We start from the raw sequence: 21125 nt of genomic DNA, 5'->3' as shown, positions 1-21125 counted from the left end.
ATCCAGGCTGCGACTTTCCCTTTACCAGTCAACAAGGAGACCCAACGTAGGTATCACAACCGGACTCTCCTTTTCTGAAGATGTTTCTGATATCTCCTGGAATGTTCTTCTTTTCCCAGATTCATGCAGTGAGGCTATGGATTTGTTACTGAAGCACTTTGTGACTGAGATTTCGGATTTCAGTTGGAATATTGTTTGCTCCTAAGATGTTATCTTTCAATTGGCACCTGACCTTCACAGCTTCTTACTGTTCAGGAATGGTGGAAGACTCATTCAGAAAGGTTTCTGTGTTCCTCACTGTTAATCAGCACTCAGGCCTGAATATTGCCAGTTTTGTTCAACGTTCAAATTTAAATTATTATCAAAGTACATACTGTATATATCACCATATACAACCCTGAGATTCACTTACTTGCGGGCAATCACAGTAAATACACAAAACACTGTAGAATCAATGAAAGATCGCATGTAACTGGGCAGACAAGAATCAATGTGCAAAAAAAAACAAACTGTGCAAAAGCAAAAAGAAAGAGAACAATAAATAGATAGATAACCGAGCAATAAATATCAAGAACATGAGGGGGAGTATGCTTGAAAGTGAGTCTAGTTCTGTATACACGAGGAAATCTGCAGATGCTGGAAATTCAAACAACAACACACACAAAATGCTGGTGGAACACAGCAGGCTAGGCAGCATCTATAGGGAGAAGCGCTGTCGACATTTCGGGCCGAGACACTTCGTCAGGACTAACCGAAAGGAAAGATAGTAAGAGATTAGTTCTGTATGAACAGTTCAGTGATAACCTTTAACTACTTTCCTAATTCAATGAATATTTTGCTCCTATTATTTTGATTTTTGTACCTATATTTATTTCCTTAATGACACTTCTTGGATGAGTTTGCACTTGGCTCAGCAAAGATTCTTCAGATCCTGTTCAGCCTGTGTCCTGAACTGTCCCCGCATGACCTTCATGGAGGAGTGAATAGCTCACACTTCAGTCTCTAGTGATGAAGGCAGGGAGCCTTGTGCATGAGAGATTTATCTTAGATGCATTGATGGCTGTTGACTACACCCTTGTACCACATTTGCAATTTGACCTTAAAGCTACCATCAACAAGTTTGTCAAGATCATATGATCCTGCAGTCTTTCAACCAATCTGAACAAAACCGACATCCTGCACCAACCTAACCCTAGTCGCCAGAACTGGAGAACTCAGGAAGGCTTCAACATTTTCTCCATGCTTCTGCTGTCCTTGATGGTGCACCTCCAGGGCTACTCTTGTGTTCACCAACAACGACTGCACAAATCACATCATCAAACTCACTGGTTGACCAAAGATGAATGCATCATGTTTCTGGGCTGCCGTATTTCTCACTGAGATACTGGTGCAGCAGAGCTTGCAAGTCAGACAGCAGCATCCACATTTGTACATTTACTTGGCATTGTGGATGGTGAATGTTAATTTTTATATTAGAGCAGTAATAGCCTCACTACAACAAAATCCAGACCACAGTCTATCTTCTGTTTTAGAATCATAGAGCAGTACATGCAGATACAGGCCCTTTCGCCTGAGCCAATGCTGACCACAGTGCTCATCCAGCCAATCCCAATTTCCTGCTTTCGGCCCATATCCCTCTAAATCCATTGCTCCATGTACCTATCCAAGTGCTTTTTAAAATGATACTATTATTCTTGCCTTGACCATTTCTTCTGCCAACTTATCCAACATTCACACCACACTCTGCATGAAAACTTAACCCCACAGGTCATTTTTAAATCTTTCCCTTCTCACTCTAAAACTATGCTCCCTATTTTTAGACCCCCGCCACCCAGGGGAAAAAATTGTTACGGTACACCTTATCGATGCTTCTGATAATTTTCAGCATTTCTATAACTACCCCTCATTCTCCTACAAGCAAGGCATAAAACCCTAGCCTGCTTAACCTCTCCCTTTTGCTCGTGCTCTCTTGTCCTGGCAACATCCTTGCAAATCTTTTCTGTACGCCTTCCAGTTTAACCACATCTTTCCTATAACATGGTGACTAAAACTATCCACAGTGTGGCCTGGGAAATGACTTACACAACTGCAACATATTTTCCACAACTCCTATACTCAGTGCCCTGACTGAGTTAAATGCCCTTTACTCCACCTCATCTACCCGTGATTCAACAAGGTTCCTGCTGGATTTCTGTTTATTTTCTGATTCTTGGGTTCTTCTGGGAGTCAGGAATGACAAGCAGTCTTAATTCTAATGATAGTTTATTTAGAAGTACATACAAATACTAAGCAAACTAAATAAAGAGCAGAGAAACACCACGAAAAGGTGAATTAATATGAAGTCAAAAGGCATAAAGATAGCACCTCTGAAAACTTTTTCACTTTTATAATAAGCTGCAGAAAATTCCTTAGATAGGAATAAACTAGTTAATATGCTACATAATTAGGACAATTACATCACATGGGTAATGTGCTAATACTTAATGAAAAATGAGAAAGATGATAAACTCTTTAGCTGCTATACAGTACTGCTTTCTGCCAGTGAATGGGGATGAACCACTACATACTGTGAAAAATACATGTGTTTGTTAAGAAGTACAGATCTTATAAGAAGTATTATTTTAAAAAGAACAGTGGTTTCCAACAGATTCTATAAGGGACCCTGGCAGAATCACATTTGAAAATTTAGAAGTGGAAAAACTTAAAGTATCTACATTACAGTGTAATCATTTTTCAACAAGACAAAATATATAAACTATAATAATACTATCCAATAATTATATTTGTGCTTGAAGTCTTCCGACAGTACTTGTCTTAATCTGGAATTACTCTAGCTCGTTTGAGTGGCTAGCATGTTTCCACTTACTTTTACCTTCTACTTTAACAGTTGAATTAGTATTTAACAGTACTTGTTAAATACTTGTTAAGTACTTGTTAAATATTTAACAGTACTTGTTAAGGATGTCCCCACCGAGCTCCCAGGAGTTACTTATGTGGTTTCTTGACCAGGACTCACTCGCCAGAAATAAAGGTGTATCCTCCTTCTGATGGACACTCCAAGCAGCAGAAACCTGTTGAGAAACAAACTGAATGGCTTGTGTTACTTTTGCACAATAATCAACCAAACTTTCTGATACAACATGGATATCAGGCTCACTGAGATCGAGAGCTCCTGGCAGTGACGTAGGTTGCCCCGTCACTACCTCAAATGGACTCATCTTTGTTTTCTTCTTTGGGGTTGCCCTGATGCTGCATAAATTCAAGGTAAGAACTGTGGGCCATGGTATGCCTTCCTCATGATATTCAGCCGTTGTTTGACAATGCCATTCATTCGTTCAACTTGTCCTGATGGCTGTGGATGATGTAGCCAATGAAAACACCATTCAATGATTATCAGTCCAGTGAAATGTGTTCCTTGGTCAAAGTTAGTGTTCATTTTGGAATATGGTCCTTAATCAGAGTTTTGGCTGTGTGTGTAGCAGTAGCTTTTCTTGCGGGGGTGGCTTCCACCCATCTTGAAAATTTGTCCAGTATTTCCAGCACATCTGAATATCCTTGGCACTTTGGTAAAGTAACGTGGTCCATTTGTAGATGTAGAAATGGACCAGGTGGGCTGGAGTACTTAGTTGAGGTAGTTCTCCGTTGATCTGGGGTTTGTTTTCTGGCATATCGTACTTCCCTGAACTGTTTATCAAGCTTGCATCCTGAACTTTGACTCTACCACTATTGAGAGAATCTGTTGACCATCTTTTGCATTCCAATATGTCCTAAGGAGTGTAGCTGCTCTGCCAGCTAAGGAGGCAGCTCAGCTGGAACTTCCAGTCTATGACTAGAGCCGTATCTCCATACTCCATTGTCATTTACTAACCCACCATTTCCCATCCAGTACCACTTTTCTTCATTTGAGCACTGATCTTGCATTTCTTGAATATTTTACATGATCGTCTGTGACACCGTGTTGAACTTGGTTTCAACACTGATTTTCTTAATTCTTTCTCTTGTTGCCCTTTTTAAAGTTTTGTTTGCAAATGCATTTCCATGGCTTTCTATTGTGGCTATTTTAAAGTGACCTTTACATTTTAATAATGTAGCTTCTGATGGTAGTTGCATGACTTCCATGAGTACTCGTACTAGTTGGCCATTCTTGATTGGACTTCCCGTAGCTGTAAGAAAACCTCTTCTTTTCCATAAATTTCAAAAGTCATGAACAACTCTGAAAGCATATTGAGAATCCATGTAGATGCTAGCTGATCTTCCTTCTGCTAGCTTACAGGCTTCTCTCTGTTGTGCACAGATACCAGGAACCATATTTCCTGGTACCTCTTCATTTCATTTTCTGTGACAACAGCCCAACCAGCAATTCAAATTCCTTCGTCAATGGCTGAGGAGCCATCAGTGTACGGAACCAGATCTGGGTTCAACAAAGGCACTTCTTTATAATTTACATCTTCTTGGCATGTTATTGTTCTTGCACAGTCATGATCTTCATAGTCTTCCATATCCTCTGACAATAGTGTATATAAGCTGTCTGATTTTTGCTGTACCACAGCAGACAAAGGCTGACGGGTTAGGCCTGGCCTAGTCATTTTTACAACTTTGACAATGTCTCTATTACATCTCCAACTGTGGCCTGAGGTTGTGCTGTCCAATCAACATCTTCCTTCCCTTGTGAGGTAGAGGGTTGAACTTGTTGTAGACCTTGTGGTGAAGTTGATTGCTTATGCCAACAAGATCCATCCCAATGTCCTCTTCTACCACATAATTTTCATATCCAATTCTGCTTGTTCTGTTGGCAGATGGAGACCATTGAATTGTCTGTACCAATCTTATCTGGACGTTTGGTCCATTTGTTTGGCAACTTGTATCAGTTCACTATAGGAAACAGTAGTTCCATTCCAATTTGCTTCACCATCTGGTTTCAAACCATCCATGAAAGTTGACTTGAGAGGGCCATATATACTGTAGTGTCTTCGATGTTATCGTCCTTTATTCCTGGGTCTCAAGTAACTGAGCCAAACTGGTCTTCATAATCAAAAACATCCTCTGAAGGTGTACGTTTGCAATTGACCACTTCCTTAATTAATCTGTTTGGGGCTTGTCCCCCAACCATGCCTAAATTGTTTCCCAACCAGCTGGTAAATCTTGTTTATCCTCTGCTATACATTCTTCAGCTCGTCTTATCAACTGGTTTATTTGCTGAGTTGCTAACATGATACTTTAAATTTGAATGCCATCATATGGATGCGATTTATATATGCTCTTAATTTTTGAAGTTCAGCCCAAGTCTTTCAGCTTCCTTTATTAGAATGTGGAACTTCTCTAGAACATTTGTCAATTTTTTTCTGGATCTGGTGGTTGATGCCAAACCTTCTGTTTAGAAACACAGAAAAAAGCACTGAAAACCCTACAACACAATACAGGCCCTTTGGCCCACAAAGCTGTGCTGAATATGTCCTTGCCTTAGAAATTACCTAGGGCTACGCATAGCCCTCTATTTTTCTAAGCTCCATGTACCTATCCAAGAGTCTCTTAAAAGACCCTATTGTTTCTGCCTCCACCACCATCACTGGCGGCCCATTCCACGCACTCACCACTCTCTGTGTAAAAAAAAAAAAAAAAAAAAAAAAAAAAAGCTTACTCCTGACGTCTCCTCAGTACCTACTTCCAAGCACTTTAAAACTGTGCCCTCTCATGCTAGCCATTTCAGCCCTGGGGCAAAAGCCTCTGACTATCCACATAATCAATGCCTCTCATCATCTTGTACACCTCTATCAGGTCACCTCTCATCCTCCATCACTCCAAGGAGAAAAGGCCGAGTTCACTCAACCTGTTCTCATAAGGCATGTGCCCCAATCCAGGCAACGTCCTTGTAAATCTCCTCTGCACCGTTTCTACGGTTTCCACGTCCTTCCTGTAGTGAAGTGACCAGAATTGAGCACAGTACTCCAAGTGGGGACTGACCAGGGTTCTATATAACTGTAACATTACCTTTCAGCTCCTAAATTCAATCCCACGATTGATGAAGACCAGTGTACTATATGCCTTCTTAACAGAGTCAACTTGCACAGCAGCTTTGAGTGTCCTATGGACTTGGACCCCAAGATCCCTCTGATCCTCCACACTGCCAAGAGTCTTTCCTTGCACACTCTCCACCATCAGTCTTGCGTGTTTTCACTCACTTAGTTTTTACTGGGGCAAGTCTCGCCATGGCTGCCAGAACAATTACCTCATTACTGTCATCTTCACATGAGCCAATAGGGGTCTCTGTCGAGTCAGTATCACTTTGCAGTTCCTGGGAGTTCCCAAGGTGTCACTGTTTCTGGGGACTAGACAGTGTTGGTTACCTTTCAACATGATTGGCGTCTCTGTTAACACCACCCACTGGGTTGGCTGCCTGTGCAGTGTGAATTTGCCTCATTTCACTTTACAACTCTGAACAGAGCTCCTGACTACAGATATACTTTGCATGTTGTTTTTTCACCTGTTCTGTTTATGCAGAATTTTTTTTGCTGATTTATTATCTTTTTCATACAGCTCTTTTAGCATGTTAAGCATTTTTTCTTTTTCATCTAATTGATTTTCTAAATCAGCGCTTTGTGTTTTAAAGTATTTACCTGAACTTGCAACTCAATATGCTCTCTGCTTTCCAGCTCCATTAAAGTTGCTAGCATCCAAGCTGTTTTTTTTTCAGTTCCCAGTCATATCTTTTTGATCTTATGGCATACCACTCCAATATCACATATATAAGCCAGTCCTCACTAGACTTAGCATCGATAGCACATTTCTTCCATACATCTTTACCAATGGTATCGTCGTCATCCTGGCTATTCCTCGAGGTCGAGGATGATGGTCTCCATTCCGTTGATCTATTACAAAGTGAAGACACCTGTGTGTATATTTGTTTAACGTGTACTTGATGTTGCACTCCAAGAAGCACACGATACTTCACAAATCAACCAACTGAATCCAATGGCATGGAAACCATGATGATTGGAGCTGATGGATTTGTTGCAGCCTTCATCTGCCTTCACAGCCATTGAGTTTGAAGGTTGGATTGTTCTTTGTCAGGGACTTCACCCTCGACCTTACCACCATGGGTGACCCTACCAGGAGCACAGCTCCAGACAGCTTCACTCTCAGGGTCTCAGGACCACACAAGCTTCTCCACCACAACAAGGTGACAATCCACGGAGAAGCAATGGTATCAAGTTTATATGCATCACTTAAGTAAGCACTTAAGATTTCAGTTAACTTTTCCCTCTCATCTGGGAATTCGAGGGACCCGCTGGTTGATTTCAAAGCTTTGGCCACTGTATTAATTTCGATCTTAAAGAGAACTCTTCACTTATAGTCGTCAAAAATCTCACAAAACTCACAAGCTGTTGAGACTATGGTATCAGGTTACAACCAAACAAACATCTCTCCAATACCTTAAAACTTTGTCGGCCTCTTGTCCGACAACTCACACAACCCTGCTGTGACTATAATATCATAGTCTGGGATTCTGATAATTTATGCTGGGCCCAGACAGGTTGTACAATCACAAAATGTCTGCCACAACTAAAACACAGACTCTGCTCACTCTTAAACTCCCTTTAATCGAGGTGATGAAGATACTTAATCTCAGACAATTCAGGAACAGAGGAATGTCCTGCCTCCCAGCTGCACGCTTAAAACTTCATTTTTTAGTCTGTTTTTTTCTTCAAGTAATTGTCTCATGTTTAGGTGCCAAATTATTGGATCTTTGTTTATTTTCTGATCCATAGAGTTCCTCTGGAAGTCAGGAATGACAAGCAGTGTTAATTCTAATGATAGATTATTTTAGAGTACAAACAAACACACAAATATTAAGCAAACTAAATAAAGAGCTAAGAAATGATGCTAAGAGGTAAATGAATGTAAAGACAAAATGTATAAAGATGGCACCTCTGAAAAATCCATCACTTTCATAACAAGCTAAGGAAAGTGCCTTAGATAGGAATAAACTAGTTAATAGGCTACATCAGGGGTCACCAAGATGCAGCCAGTCAGGATGATCTCAATTGTGCCCCTGTAGAAAGTCCTTAGGATTTGGGGGTCCATATCAATTTCCTCAACTGTCTGAGGTGAAAGAGGTATTGTTGTGCCTTTTTCACCACAGAGCTAGTGTGTACAGACCACAGGAGGTCCTCGGTGATGTGGTTGCTGAGGAACTTAAAGCTATTTACCCTCTCACCCCCAGATCCATTGATGTCAATAGGGGTTAACCCGTCTCCATTCCTCCTGTAATTCACAACCAGCTCCTTTGTTGTTGCGACATTGAAGGAGAGGTTATTTTCTTGACACCACTGTGTCAGAGAGATGATTTCTTCCCTGCAGGCCACCTTGTTATTGTTTGAGATTAAGCCAATTAATGTAGTGTCACGGCAAATTTTATTAGCAGATTGGAGCTGTGGGTGGCGACACAGTCATGGGTATACAGAGAGTAAAGGAGGGGACTTAGTACACAGCCCTAAGGGGCTCCTGTGTCGAGAGCCAGAGGGGTGGAGGTGAGGGAGCCCACTCTTACCACCTGCCGGTGATCTGACAGGAAATCCAGTTCAATTCAATTTAATGTTCCTGTTAGAAGGAAGGATGGGGATGGAAAGATAAGAGAACCTTGGATGTCCAGAGAGGAGAAAGGAAAAACTTAGGAAGTTACAATCAAACGAAGCACATGAGAAGTCCCCAGAGCCTGATGAGATTTACCCTGGTTATTGAGGCAAGAAACAAGATTGCTAGGCCCTTGACTGGTACCTCTCTAGCCACAGGTGATGCCCCAGAGGACTGGTCACTAACTGATGCTGTACCTCTATTTAGGACAAAACAAGGGAAAATCCTGAGAACTATAGACTCTGAGGTCCCACCTCAGTCGTAAGGAAATTGCTGGAGAAAATTCTTAAGGATAGGATGTAGGAGCATATGGAAGCCCGGGACCTGATTAGGGAGAGCCAGCATGGCTTTGTGCATGGCAGGTCAAGTCTTACCAACTTGATTGAGTTTTTTGACAAGGTGAAGAGAGAGGTTGATGAGGGTAGGGCAGTGGATGTTGTCTACAGGGATTTTCATTAGGTGTTTGACAAAGGCCCTCATGGAAGGCTAATCCACAAGATTAAAAAGCATGGGATCCATGACAAATTGGCCGTTTGGACTCAGAACTGGCTTGCCCATAGAAGACAGAGGGTGGTGGTTGAAGGGACTTATTCCAGCTGGAGGTCTGTAATTAGTGGTGTTCCACAGGATTCTTTGCTGGGACCTCTGCTGTCTGTGATGTACATAAATGACCTGGATGAAAATGTAGATAGGTGGGTTAGTAAATTTGGTGGAGTCTTTAAAGCTATCTTCAATGTGTGTTGCTGAGCAGAGAGATCTTGAGATCCAAGTTCATAGCTCGTTGTAAGTGGATACACAGGTCGATAAGGTGGTTAAGAAGGCTTATGGAATGCTTGCTTTTATAAGTCGAGGCATTGAGATCAAAAGTCAGGAGGTTATGTTGCAACTTTATAAATCTCTGGTTAAGCCACATCTAGAGTACAGTATTGCATACAGTTCTGGTCGTCCCACAATAGGAAGGGAGTTGAGGTTTTGGAGCGGGTGCAGAAGAGGTTTACCAGGATTATGCCTGGTTTAACGTCAATCAGAGTTTGGAGGCAAAAAGTAACGGTGTCTTCACCCAGATTGAAGAGAGCTTTAAAAATAAGCACTTTGTAGCTGTTTTTTTTTCAGAATAGCCAGTCAGACTTTGGGATTCATTTGCAAGGTTAAATAAAAATAAGGCAGTGGCAAGCAAAGTGGCTGTTGTTGGAGCAGGGCAGTGTTAGAATGTGGAGACTTTTGGCTTTGGCTCAACAAGCTTGGTCAATAACAGGCTTGTACAACACATGTATCTGGTAAGCCTTTTCTCGCTCATTATTCATCTGTAAGTGTATAATTAGGGCAGTAAGAATGGCTCCAGGGGCTGTGTTTTGTTCGTTGTGTGAAATGTGGGAATTCTCCAGTGTCCTGGATAACCATGTCTTCACCAGGTGCACCGAGCTGCTGATCCTCAGGGAAGGTGTTAAGGAATTGAAGCTGCAACTCGATGACCTCCAGCTCATAAGGGAGACTGAGGAGATGATAGAGAAGAGCTACAGGGAGGTAGTGACCCTGAGGTTACAGGAGGCGGGTGAATGTGTGACTGTCAGGAGAGGGAAAGGAAATAAGGCAGCTGGCACAGAGTATGCCTGTGGCTGCTCCCCTCAATAACAGTCTACCATATTGGATACTGTTGGGAGGAAATGACCTAGCGGAGGAAATTGCAACAACCAAGTCTAGCGCTGTGTCTCACAAGGGAAAGAACCAGAGGAAGAATGCAGTAGTGATAGTGTTCATGACGTTCTAAGGGGGAAGGTGAGCATCTTGGTACATTTTGGAACCAATGACATAGGAAGGAAAAGAGAGGAGGTCCTAAAGAGAGAACTTAGAGAGCTAGGCAGAAAGCTGAGAAACAGGACTCCAGGTTAACAGTCTCTGGATTGCTGCCTGTGAGAGTAACAATAGGATGATTTGCCAGATGAATGTGTGGCTGAAGAACTGGTGCAAGGGGCAGGGGTTCAGGTTTATGAATCACTGGGATCTCTTCTGGGGAGGGGAGGGTATGACTTGTACAAAAGGGACGGTCCACACATGAACCTAAGCGGTCAATATCCTTGCAGGCAGGTTTGCGAGAGTTGTTGGGGGAGGGTTTAAACCAACTTGGCGGGGGATGGGAATTAGAGTGTTAGGGCTGAGGATAAGGATGTTGGTTTACAAGTAGAGGGACTGTCAGAAAGGAGTATAAGAAATACGAGAGAACACTTAAGAAAAAAATCAGGAGGGCTAAAAGAAGGCATGAAGTTATTCTTGTAGACAAGGTGAGGAGAATCTAAGGGATTCTACAGATATGTTAAGAGCAAAAGGATTGCAAGGGACAAAATTTGTCCTCTGGAACATCAGAATGGTAATCCATGTGTGGAACCAAACAGATGGGGGAGATCGTAAGTGTGTATTTTGCATCTGTATTTACTCAGGAGATGGACACAGAATCTATAGAAGTGAGGCAAAGCGGCATCAACTTCACTGACCCTATACAGATTACAGAGGATGAAGTGTTGGCAGTCCTGAGGCAGAACAGAATGGATACATCTTCAGACTCTGTGGTAAACAGGTGCAGAAATTTCTGGGGCCCTAGCAGAGATATTTAAATCATCCTTTGCAACAAATGAGGTACTGGAGAATTTGGAGGATAGCCAATGTTGCTCCACTGTTACGAAAGGCTCTAAAAATAAACCTGGAAGCTATAGGCCGGTGAGTCTGACATCAGTTATGGGAAAGTTATTGGAGGTATGCTGAGGGACCAAATATATAAGTCTTTGGATGGACATGGACTGATTAAGGATAGTCAACATGACTTTGTGCATGGTAAGTCATGTCTAACCAGTTTTATAGAGTTTTTAGAGGAAGTTACCAGGATAGTGAATGAAAGCAAGGCAGTGGATGTTGTCTACATGGACAACATGTAGACACGTAGACATGTAAGGCTTTTGACAAGGTCCCACATAGGAGGCTGGTCAAGAAGGTTCAGTCGCTTGGCATTCAGGATGAGGTGGTAAATTGGATAAGACATTGGATTTGTGGGAGAAGCCAGAGAGTGGTAGTAGAGGGTTACCTCTCTGACTGGAGGCCCCTAACTAGTGATGTGCCACCGGGATTGGTGCTGGGTCCTTTGTTGTTCGTCATCTATATCAATGATCTGGATGATAATGTGGTTTGCAGATGACATCAAGATTGGGGGTGTTGTGGACAGTGAGGAAGGCTGTTATGGCTTGCAGTGGGATCTGGCCAAGCTGGAAAAATGGGCTGAAAAATGGCAGATGGAATTTAATGCAGATAAGTGCGAGGCGTTGCACTTCAGTAGGACCAAAAAGTGTAGATCTTACACCAGGGGTCACCAAACCTTTTTGCACCGTGGACCGGTTTAATATTGACACTGACGGGGGTGGGGGGTGTTCATCACGACTGGAATATAGGTGATAAGTCAACTATAAGTCACTTATAAGTGGCTAATACACTCAATTTCATTTCTAACAGGGTTTATCTAATGAATTTAATATTAAACACACAGCACACAGCGCATATTTTCCTCACATGAATATAGTGATAACTCAATTATAAGTCACTGAAGTGTGCTCCCAGTGGTGACATTTTTTTTCCTGAAAGAAATCTCTGTCGCAGCTCTCTTAACTCAAAAACCTTGGCCAGGGCTCTTCCACTTGATAGCCACCTGACTTTAGTGTGTAAGAGAAGGCATTTGTGCTCTGCATCCATTTCCTCGCAAAGCTGCTCGGAAGTGAGTTAAGGGCTTTTGCTTTGATGTGATTGATAACTTCAACGACGTCACTCAATACGCTGTTAAGATCAGGTGACATTTTTCGGCTAGCCAGCATTTCCCTGTGTATGACACAGTGTGTAGACTGGCATTCAGGAGCAACCTCTTTGACTCGGGTGGTGAAACCAGACAGCCGTCCAGTCATAGCTGCAGCCCCGTCTGTGCATATTCCAACACAGAATGACCAGTCCAGTTTGCCTGACGTACTCATTCAAAGACTTGAATACTTCTGCCCCATTTGTGTTAGTTGGCAGCAGCAGTGCACACAACATATCCTCGTGCACATCGTCTTGAAATATATATCACACATAAACCAGCGGTGTTGCCTTGTTGTCGACATCGGTAGACTCGTCGACCTGGATGGCATACCATGGTGATTCCTTAAGCCATTCCAACAGCTGTGCTTCGATGTCCTCCGCTATATCATCGCTTCTCCTTGAAACTGTGGTAGCTGAAGGAGAAACCTGTGCCATCTTGTTAGCTGCAGTTTCTCCCAACAGTTCACGGCACATGTCCTTGGCAGCAGACAGAATCAATTCTTCACCAACAGTGAAAGGCTTCTTAGCCTTAGCAATACGGCTAGCCACTAAGTACGACACTCTCAGAGCCGCAGCATTTGTGGAGGTGGTGGCTCTCAGCACTTGCTTCTGTCCCACTTGCTCACATTTTTTTCACTCAGAAAACTCAACGTGTTTGTCCTTAAGTACAAGGTGCTTGGACTCAAGGTGCTGAAGCAGTTTTGAGGGCTTCATTGCCTCATTAGACAGCCTGTCTCCACATATCACACACAGGGGGCTTGGAGCGTGTGAGTCAGCAGTCGCATTAAAGCCATATTTTATGTACGACTCGTTGTATTTTCTGTTGGAGGAAGCTTTCTTTTTTTTTGCATTCTCGGTCTCAGCTTTCTCTGCGTTATCATCATCGTTAGGCATTTAATATATCCCCTACCACCTCTTCCAAAGAAACTCTCAAGTTTCTGATTTAGGTTAATGACCGACTGATAACCTCGCATGGGTAATGACCTCACGTGCGTAATGTTCTTGCATGCGTTCAAGTTCAACAGTGGATGTGGTAGGGAATGAGGAAAGGTGCAGCTGACTCATATTGTTTCATATCGCCAAATCTGATCATTTCCTCGCGGCCCGGTAGCACATGCTTTGCGGCCCAGTGGTTGGGGACCACTGTGTTACACAGTTAATGGTAGGGCACCGAGGAGAGCAGTAGAACAAAGGGATCTGGGAATGCAGGTGCATAATTCATTGAAAGTGGCATCACAGTTAGAAGATTCAAGATTCAAAAACCTTATTGTCATTCTAACCGTACATCAGCTCTGCAGGGCAGAATGAGACAGCGTTTCCCAGGAGCAGTGCAATCATAACATAACAAACGCAACACTAAATAATAAACATAGCAATAAATAGTAAAACACAACAGCCACATGTCAGTTAAAAACCAGTTATAAGTGTCCAGTGCAAGTTAAAAGTGTCCAAAGCAGAGTCAGGTAGAGCAGCTATTTAGCGGTCTGACTGCCTGTGGGAGGAAGCTGTTTAGTAGCCTTGTGGTTTTTGTTTTGATGCTCCTGTAACGTTTACCTGATGGCAGAAGAACAAACAGTTCATGGAGAGGGTGTGAGGGGTCTTTATTGGAAAGGGTAATAAAAAAAACTTTTGGCACATTGGCCTTCATTCGTCAATATATGAAGTACAGGGAGATGAGATGTTATGTTGACTTTATATAAGTCATTGGCGAGGCCTAATTGGAGTACTGTGTGCAGATTTGGTCACCTACCTACAGGAAGGATGTAAATAAGGTTGAAAAAGTACAGAGAAAATTTACAAGGATATTGTCAGGTCTGAAGGACCTGAGTTATAAGGAATGAAAGAATGGGTTAGGACTTTATTCCTTGGAATGTAGAAAGGGCTTTTCCCCCTGGGTTTGGGTGGGACTACAACTAGAAGTCATAGGTTAAGGGTGAAAGGTGAAAAGTTTAAGTGGAATGTGAGGGGAAACCTCTTCAGTCAGATGGTTGTGAGAGTGTGGAATGAGCTATCAGCACAAGTCATGCACGCGAGCTCGATTTTAACATTTAAGAGAAGTTTGGATAGGTACATGGATAGTAGTGGTATGGAGGACTATGGTCCCAGAGCAGGTCAATGGGAGTTTGAATGGTCCAGCATTGTCTAGATGGGCTGAAGGGCCTGCTTCTATGTTTTACCTTTCTATGACTCTATGACAGGCAGATGGTAGGGTAAAACTGCAGTCAGTAAAATGGGTTGCATTGTAAAAGGGGGACAGAATTGAAAAGGATGACAAATACAGTACTGAAGGAGTTATATTTGAATGCACACTGTATACAAAATAATGTAAATGATCATTGTGTAGTTAGAGATTGGCACACATGATGTTGTGGGGTTGTAGTTGGGAACTTAATATCCAAGGACACACAATCTATCGAAAGGACAGGCAGGTAGGCAGAGGAGGTTGTCCTAACTGTGCAGGTAAAACATGAAATCAGATCTTTTGTAAGAAGTGACATAGGATCAGATGATGCAGAATCGTTGTGGGTAGAGTTGACAAACTGCAAGGGTAAGAAGACCCTGGTGGGAGTTATTTACAGGGCCCGAACAGTAGCCAGGATGTGGTGTACAAATTACAGCAGGAGATAGAAAGCGCATGTCAAAAGGCAATGTTATGTTTGTCATGGGGGATTTTGATATGCAGATAGATTGAGAAAATCAAATTAATGCTGGATCCAAGAGAGAATTTGTGGAATGCCTCCAAGATGGCTTTCTGGAGCAGCTTTTGTTGAGCCCATGAGGGGACCAGCAATTCTGGATTGGATGTTGTGTAGTGAATCAGATGTCACTGGGGGGTGGCTTGGAGGTAGTGATCATAAGATGATAGCATTCACCCTTCATCCTGCAACTTAGAAGCTAAAGTCAGATGTATCAGTATTGCAGTAGAGTAAAGGGAATTTCAGAGGCCTGAGAGATGACCTGGCCAGAGTTGATTGGAAGGGGACACAGCAGGGATGAAGGCAGAGAAGCAATGGCTGGAGATTCCGGGAGTAATTTGGATGGCACAGGAGGGATACATGCCGAAGAAGAGGAAGTATTCTAAAGGCAGGATGATGCAACTGTGGCTGGCAAGTCAAAGCCAACATAAAAGCAAAAGAGAGGACATAAATTAGAGCAAAAATCTGAGGGAAGATACAGGATTGGGAATTTTTTAAAAGACAACTAAAAAAACAAGGAGGGAAAAGATGAAATATGAAGGTAAGTTATCCAATAATATCAAAAATGATATAAAAATGTTTTTCAGATATATAAAGATTAAAGAGAGGTGAGTGTAAATATTGGACTGCTATACTACTCCCTGAGTATAGGCAGAGACTGAAGATTTCAGCACCAGTAGTGAGGTTCAAGAAGGTATGGACAAGGGAAGCACAGGAGCGCCTACAGGACTGCTTTGAATCAGTGGACTGGACTGTATTGAGGGATTCATCGTCGAATCTGGATGAGTATGCTGCAGTTGTTACCGACTTCATTAAAACCTGTGTGGATGAGTGTGTGCCTGCAAAGACGTTGTACATTCCCAAATCAAAAACCGTGGATGAACCAGGAGGTACGTTATCTGCTGAAGTCTAGATCTGTGGCATTCAGGGCTGGTGAACCAGGTCTGTACCAGAAAACCAGGTATGACTTGCAGGGGGCTATTTCAAGGGCAAAGAGACAATTTTGAATGAGCGTGGAGGCAAAATCGGACGTATGACAATTCTGGTGGGGTTTGCAAGACATTACTTCCTAAAAAGTGAAAGCCAATAGCATGAATGGCAGTTATGCTTCACTACCAGATGAACTCAACGCCTTCTATGCCCACTTTGATTGGGAGGATATAACTACAGCTATGAAGATCACTGCTGCACCTGATGACCCTGTGATCTCTGTCTCAGAGGCCCATGTTAGACTGTCTTTAAAGAGGGTGAACCCATTAGGAAAGTCCTAATGGAGAACCTGGTAAGGCTCTGAAAACTTGTGCCAACCAACTGGCAAGAGTATTCTCAGACATTTTCAGCCTCTCACTGCTATGGGCAGAAGTTCCCACTTGCTTCAAAAAGGCAACAATTATACCAGTGCCTAAGAAGAATAACATGGGCTGCCTTAATGACTATTACCCGGTAGCACTCACATCTACAGTGATGAAATGCTTTGAGAGGTTGGTCATGACTAGATTGAACTCCTGCCTTAGCAAGGACCTGGACTCACTGCAATTTGCCTATCACCACAATCAGTCAAAGGCAGATACAATCTCAATGGCTCTTCACATGGCCTTAGACCACCTGGACAACATAAACACCTATGTCAGGATGCTGTTCATCGACTATAGTTCAGCATTTGACGCCATCATTCCCACAATCCTGATTGAGATGTTGCAGAACCTGGGCCTCTGTACCTCCCTCTGCAATTGGATCCTCGACTTCCTAACCGGAAGACCACAGTCTTTGCAGATTGGTGATAATACCTCCTCCTCACTGACGATCAACACTGGTGCACCTCAGGGGTGTGTGCTTAGCCCACTGCCCTACTCTCTCTACACCCATGACTGTGTGGCTAGGCATAGCTCAAATACCATCTATAAATTTGCTGATGATACACCCATTGTTGGTAGAATCTCAGATGGAGTCGAGAGGACATACAGGAGTCCCAGCTAGTAGAGTGGTGTTGCAGCAACAACCTTGCACTGAACGTCAGTAAGACGAAAGAGCTGATTGTGAACCTTAGGAAGGGTAAGACGAAGGAACACATACCAATCTTCAAAGAGGGATCAGAAGTGGAGAGAGTGAGCAGTTTCAGGTTCCTGGGTGTCAAGATCTCTGAGGATTTACCCGGTCCCAACATATCGACACAACTACAAAGAAGGCAAGACAGCATCTATATTTCATTAGGAGTTTGAAGAGATTTTGTATGATAACAAAAACACTCAGAAACTTCTATAGATGTACTGTGGCAAGTGTTCTGACAGGCTGCATCACTGCCTGGTATGGGGGTGGATCTACTGAACAGGACCGAAAGGAACTGCAGAGGGTCGTAAATTTAGTCAACTCCATCTTGGGTACTAGCCTACAAAGTACCCAGGACTTCTTCAAGAAGCAGTGTCTCAGAAAGGCAGTGTCCATTATTAAGGACCTCCAGCACCCAGGGTATGCCCTTTTCTCACTGTTACCATCAGGTGGGAGGTACAGAAGCCTGAAGACACACACTCAGTGATTCAGGAACAGCTTCTTCCCCTCTGCCATCCGATTTCTAAATGAATATTGATCCTGTGAACACTACTTCACTTTCAATATTTCTGTTTTTGCATGATGTTTAATCTAGTCATTATATGTACACTGTAACTGATAGATTTATTTTTTTTCTTCTATATCATGTATTGCATTGAACTGCCACTGCTAAGGTAACAAATTTCACAACACATGTCAGCAATAATATACCTGATTCTGATTCTGATTCTGAAAATGATGCTGGAGAGATAGTAACAGGGACAAGGAAATGGCAGATGAACTGAATAAGTATTTTGCATTTGTCATTACTGTGGAAAACACTAGTAGTATGCTGGAGGTTTGAGAGTGTCAGGAGGCAGAATTAAGTACATTTGCTATTACTGTAAGGATGGTGCTTGGGAAACTGAAAGATCTGAAGGTAGGTAAGTCACCCGGACATGATGGGCGACAGCCGAGGGTTCTAAAAGAGGTAGCTGAAGAGATTGTGGAGGCATTGGTAATGATCTTTCAAGGATCAGTAGATTCTGGCAAGGTCCTGGAGGACTGGAAAATTTCAGATGTCACTCCACTCTTCAGAAAGGGAGGGAGGCAGAAGAAAAGAAATTAATGTCAGTCAGCATGATCTTAGTGGTTGGGAAGATATTAGAGTCGATTGCTCAGGATGGTTTTTCGGGTTACTTCGAGGCAAATGGCAAAATAGGCAAAAATGCCCCTGGTTCCCTTAAGGGAAGATCTTAACTGTTGGAATTCTTTGAAGAACTAACAAGCAGGATAGACAAGGAGAATTGGTGATGCTGCGTACTTGGATTTTCAGAAGGCCTTTGACAAGGTGCTACACATGAGGCTGCTTAACAAGTTAAGATCCCATGGTATTTCAGGAAAGATACTAGAATGGATAGAGCATTGGCTGATTGGCAGGAGTCAAAGAGTGGGGATAAAAGGATCCTTTTCAGATTGGCTGTCAGTCAGTAGTGGTGTTCCACGGGAGTCTGTGTGGAACTGTTTCTTTTTACATTGTATATCAGAGATTTAGATGATGAAATTGATGGTTTTGTGGCCAAGTTTGCAGATGATATGAAGATAAGTGGAGGTGGTGGAAGCAGAGAGGCTGAAGAAGGACTTAGAGAGGTGGCAGAAGAAATTCAGTGTCGGGAAGTGTATGGCCATGCACTTTGGTAGTAGAAATAAAAGTGTAGACTTTCTAAAAGGAAGAAAATTCAAAACTCTGAGATGCAAAGGGATTTGGGAGTTCTTGTGCAGTATTCCCTGAAATTTAATTTGTTGCTTGAATCGGTGGTGAGGATGGACCTTAATGAAACCTATCAAATAGTGAAAGGGCTTGATAGAGTAGTAGAGAGGATGTTTCTCTTGGTGGGAGTGTCTAAGACCAGAGGACACAGCCTCAAAATAGAGGGGCATCCTTTTAGAACGGAGATGAGTAGGAACTTCCTTAGCCAGAGAGTGGTAAATCTGTGAAATTTATTGCCACAGGCAGCTGAAGAGGCTGAGTCTTTATGTATATTTAAGGCAGTGGTTGATAGATTCTTGATTGGTCAGAGTACAAAGAGATATAGGGGGAAGGCAGGGGATTGGGGCTGAGAGGAGAAACAGACCCATCCATGATGAAATGACAGAGCAGACTTGATGGGTCAAAAGGCATAATTCTGCTCTTATATCTTATGGTCTTACAGTCTTATAAAAGCAAGGATGTAATGCTGAGGCTGGATAAGACATTGGTGAGGCCTCACCTGAAGTATTGTGAGCTGTTTTGGGCCCCTTATTTAAGAAGGGATGTGCTGATATTGGAGAGGATTCAGAGGAGGCTCATGAGAATGATTCCAGGAATGAAAGGGTTATCATATGGGCACCGATTGAAGGCTGTGGACCTGTACTCACTGAAATTTGGAAAATGGGGGGGGGGGGGAGGGCTGGGTGAGAGGAGGGGGATCTCATTGAAACCTGTCGAATATTGAAAAGCCTAGATGGAATGGATGTGACGAAGATGTTTCCTTTGGCAGGGGAGTCTTGGACTAAAGAGCACAGCCTCAAAATAGAGGGACATTTAGTTAGAACAGAGATGAGGAGGAATTTCTTTAGCCAGAGGATGGTGAATCTATGGGATTTATTGCTTCAGGGAGCTGTGGAGGCCTGGTCACTTGGTGTATTTAAGGTGGAAGTTGATATGTTCTTGATTAGTTGGGGCTTGAAAGGTTATGGGAAGAAGTCAGGAGAATGAGAATCAGTCACTGAGAAGGGAATGGATCAGCGGTGATGAAATGGTGGCACTTACTCGATGGGCCAAATGGCCTAATTCTTTTTCTATGTCTTATGGTTTTCTAGCTATAGAAACTCATGGTATTTTTCTTCATATTACCTGCCAGATCTATTTCATGCACTCTTTCAGCCTTCTTCATTTCCCTCTTAGGAGTTTTCATTACCATTTTATAGTCATCAAGAGATTTGCTCAATCCTGACCTACTAAACCCAATGTGTGCTTTCTTCTTTTTCGTGACTAGAGCCATAATATTTCTCATCATCTTGGGTTTCCTAAACTCCCCGGTTTACCTTTCACCCTATCAGGAATATACTGCTCCGAGACACTTGATGTTACACTCTTAACTGCCTTTCATCTTGACGTTTGTTCCTTTCCATTCAATTAAGTGTATACAATTTACCTCTGCTAGATCCTGTCTAATTCTCCCAAAATTAGATCTGTTCCAGATTAGGAACTTAACCTGTAGACCTATCCTATTCTTTTCCATCACTATCTTAAAATTAATAGAATTATATTCATTTGCTCCCTTACTGCCACTTCAGACACTTGCCCTGTATCGTTCTCTAAGAGGAGGTCCAGTATTGCACCTTCCCAGGTTGACTCATATAGACTCAGGAAATTTTCCTAGACGTATTTCACAAGTTCCACCTCATCCAAGTCCTCAACACTCTGGGTGGTCCAGTCAATACCGGAGAAATTAAAATCTCCCTGTTATTCTTACAGCTGTGAGCAATTTCTCTGCACACCTGCTACCCAGGTCCTGCTGACTACTAATGTAGTCTATAATAGAGCCCCACTAGAGTGACCCAATTCTTATTTGCTTCTAAGTTCTTTTAATACACTTCAATGAAATCTACCTGCTTGAACAGGCTTTTGGTTACCTGGTCCAAAATCTTTTTACTTCATTTGATGATGGTGCTTTAATATATCTTGGACCTCAGAATCAGAGTCACTGACACAATTCACAAAATGGGTTGTTTTGTGGCAGTAGAGTGCAGGCATAAGACATTACTATAAGTCACAATTCCATTATAAATAAATAAATAAATTGTGCAATAGAAGAATGGTGAGGCAGTCTTCATGACTCCTTGGACAGTTACGAAGTCTGATGACAGAGAGGAAGAAGCTGTTTCTAAAACCTAGTG

Source organism: Hemitrygon akajei, chromosome 7 (assembly GCF_048418815.1).
Source record: "Hemitrygon akajei chromosome 7, sHemAka1.3, whole genome shotgun sequence".
In the NCBI taxonomy this organism is placed as follows: Eukaryota; Metazoa; Chordata; class Chondrichthyes; order Myliobatiformes; family Dasyatidae; genus Hemitrygon; species Hemitrygon akajei.
Note: the sequence above shows the minus strand (reverse complement) of the source record.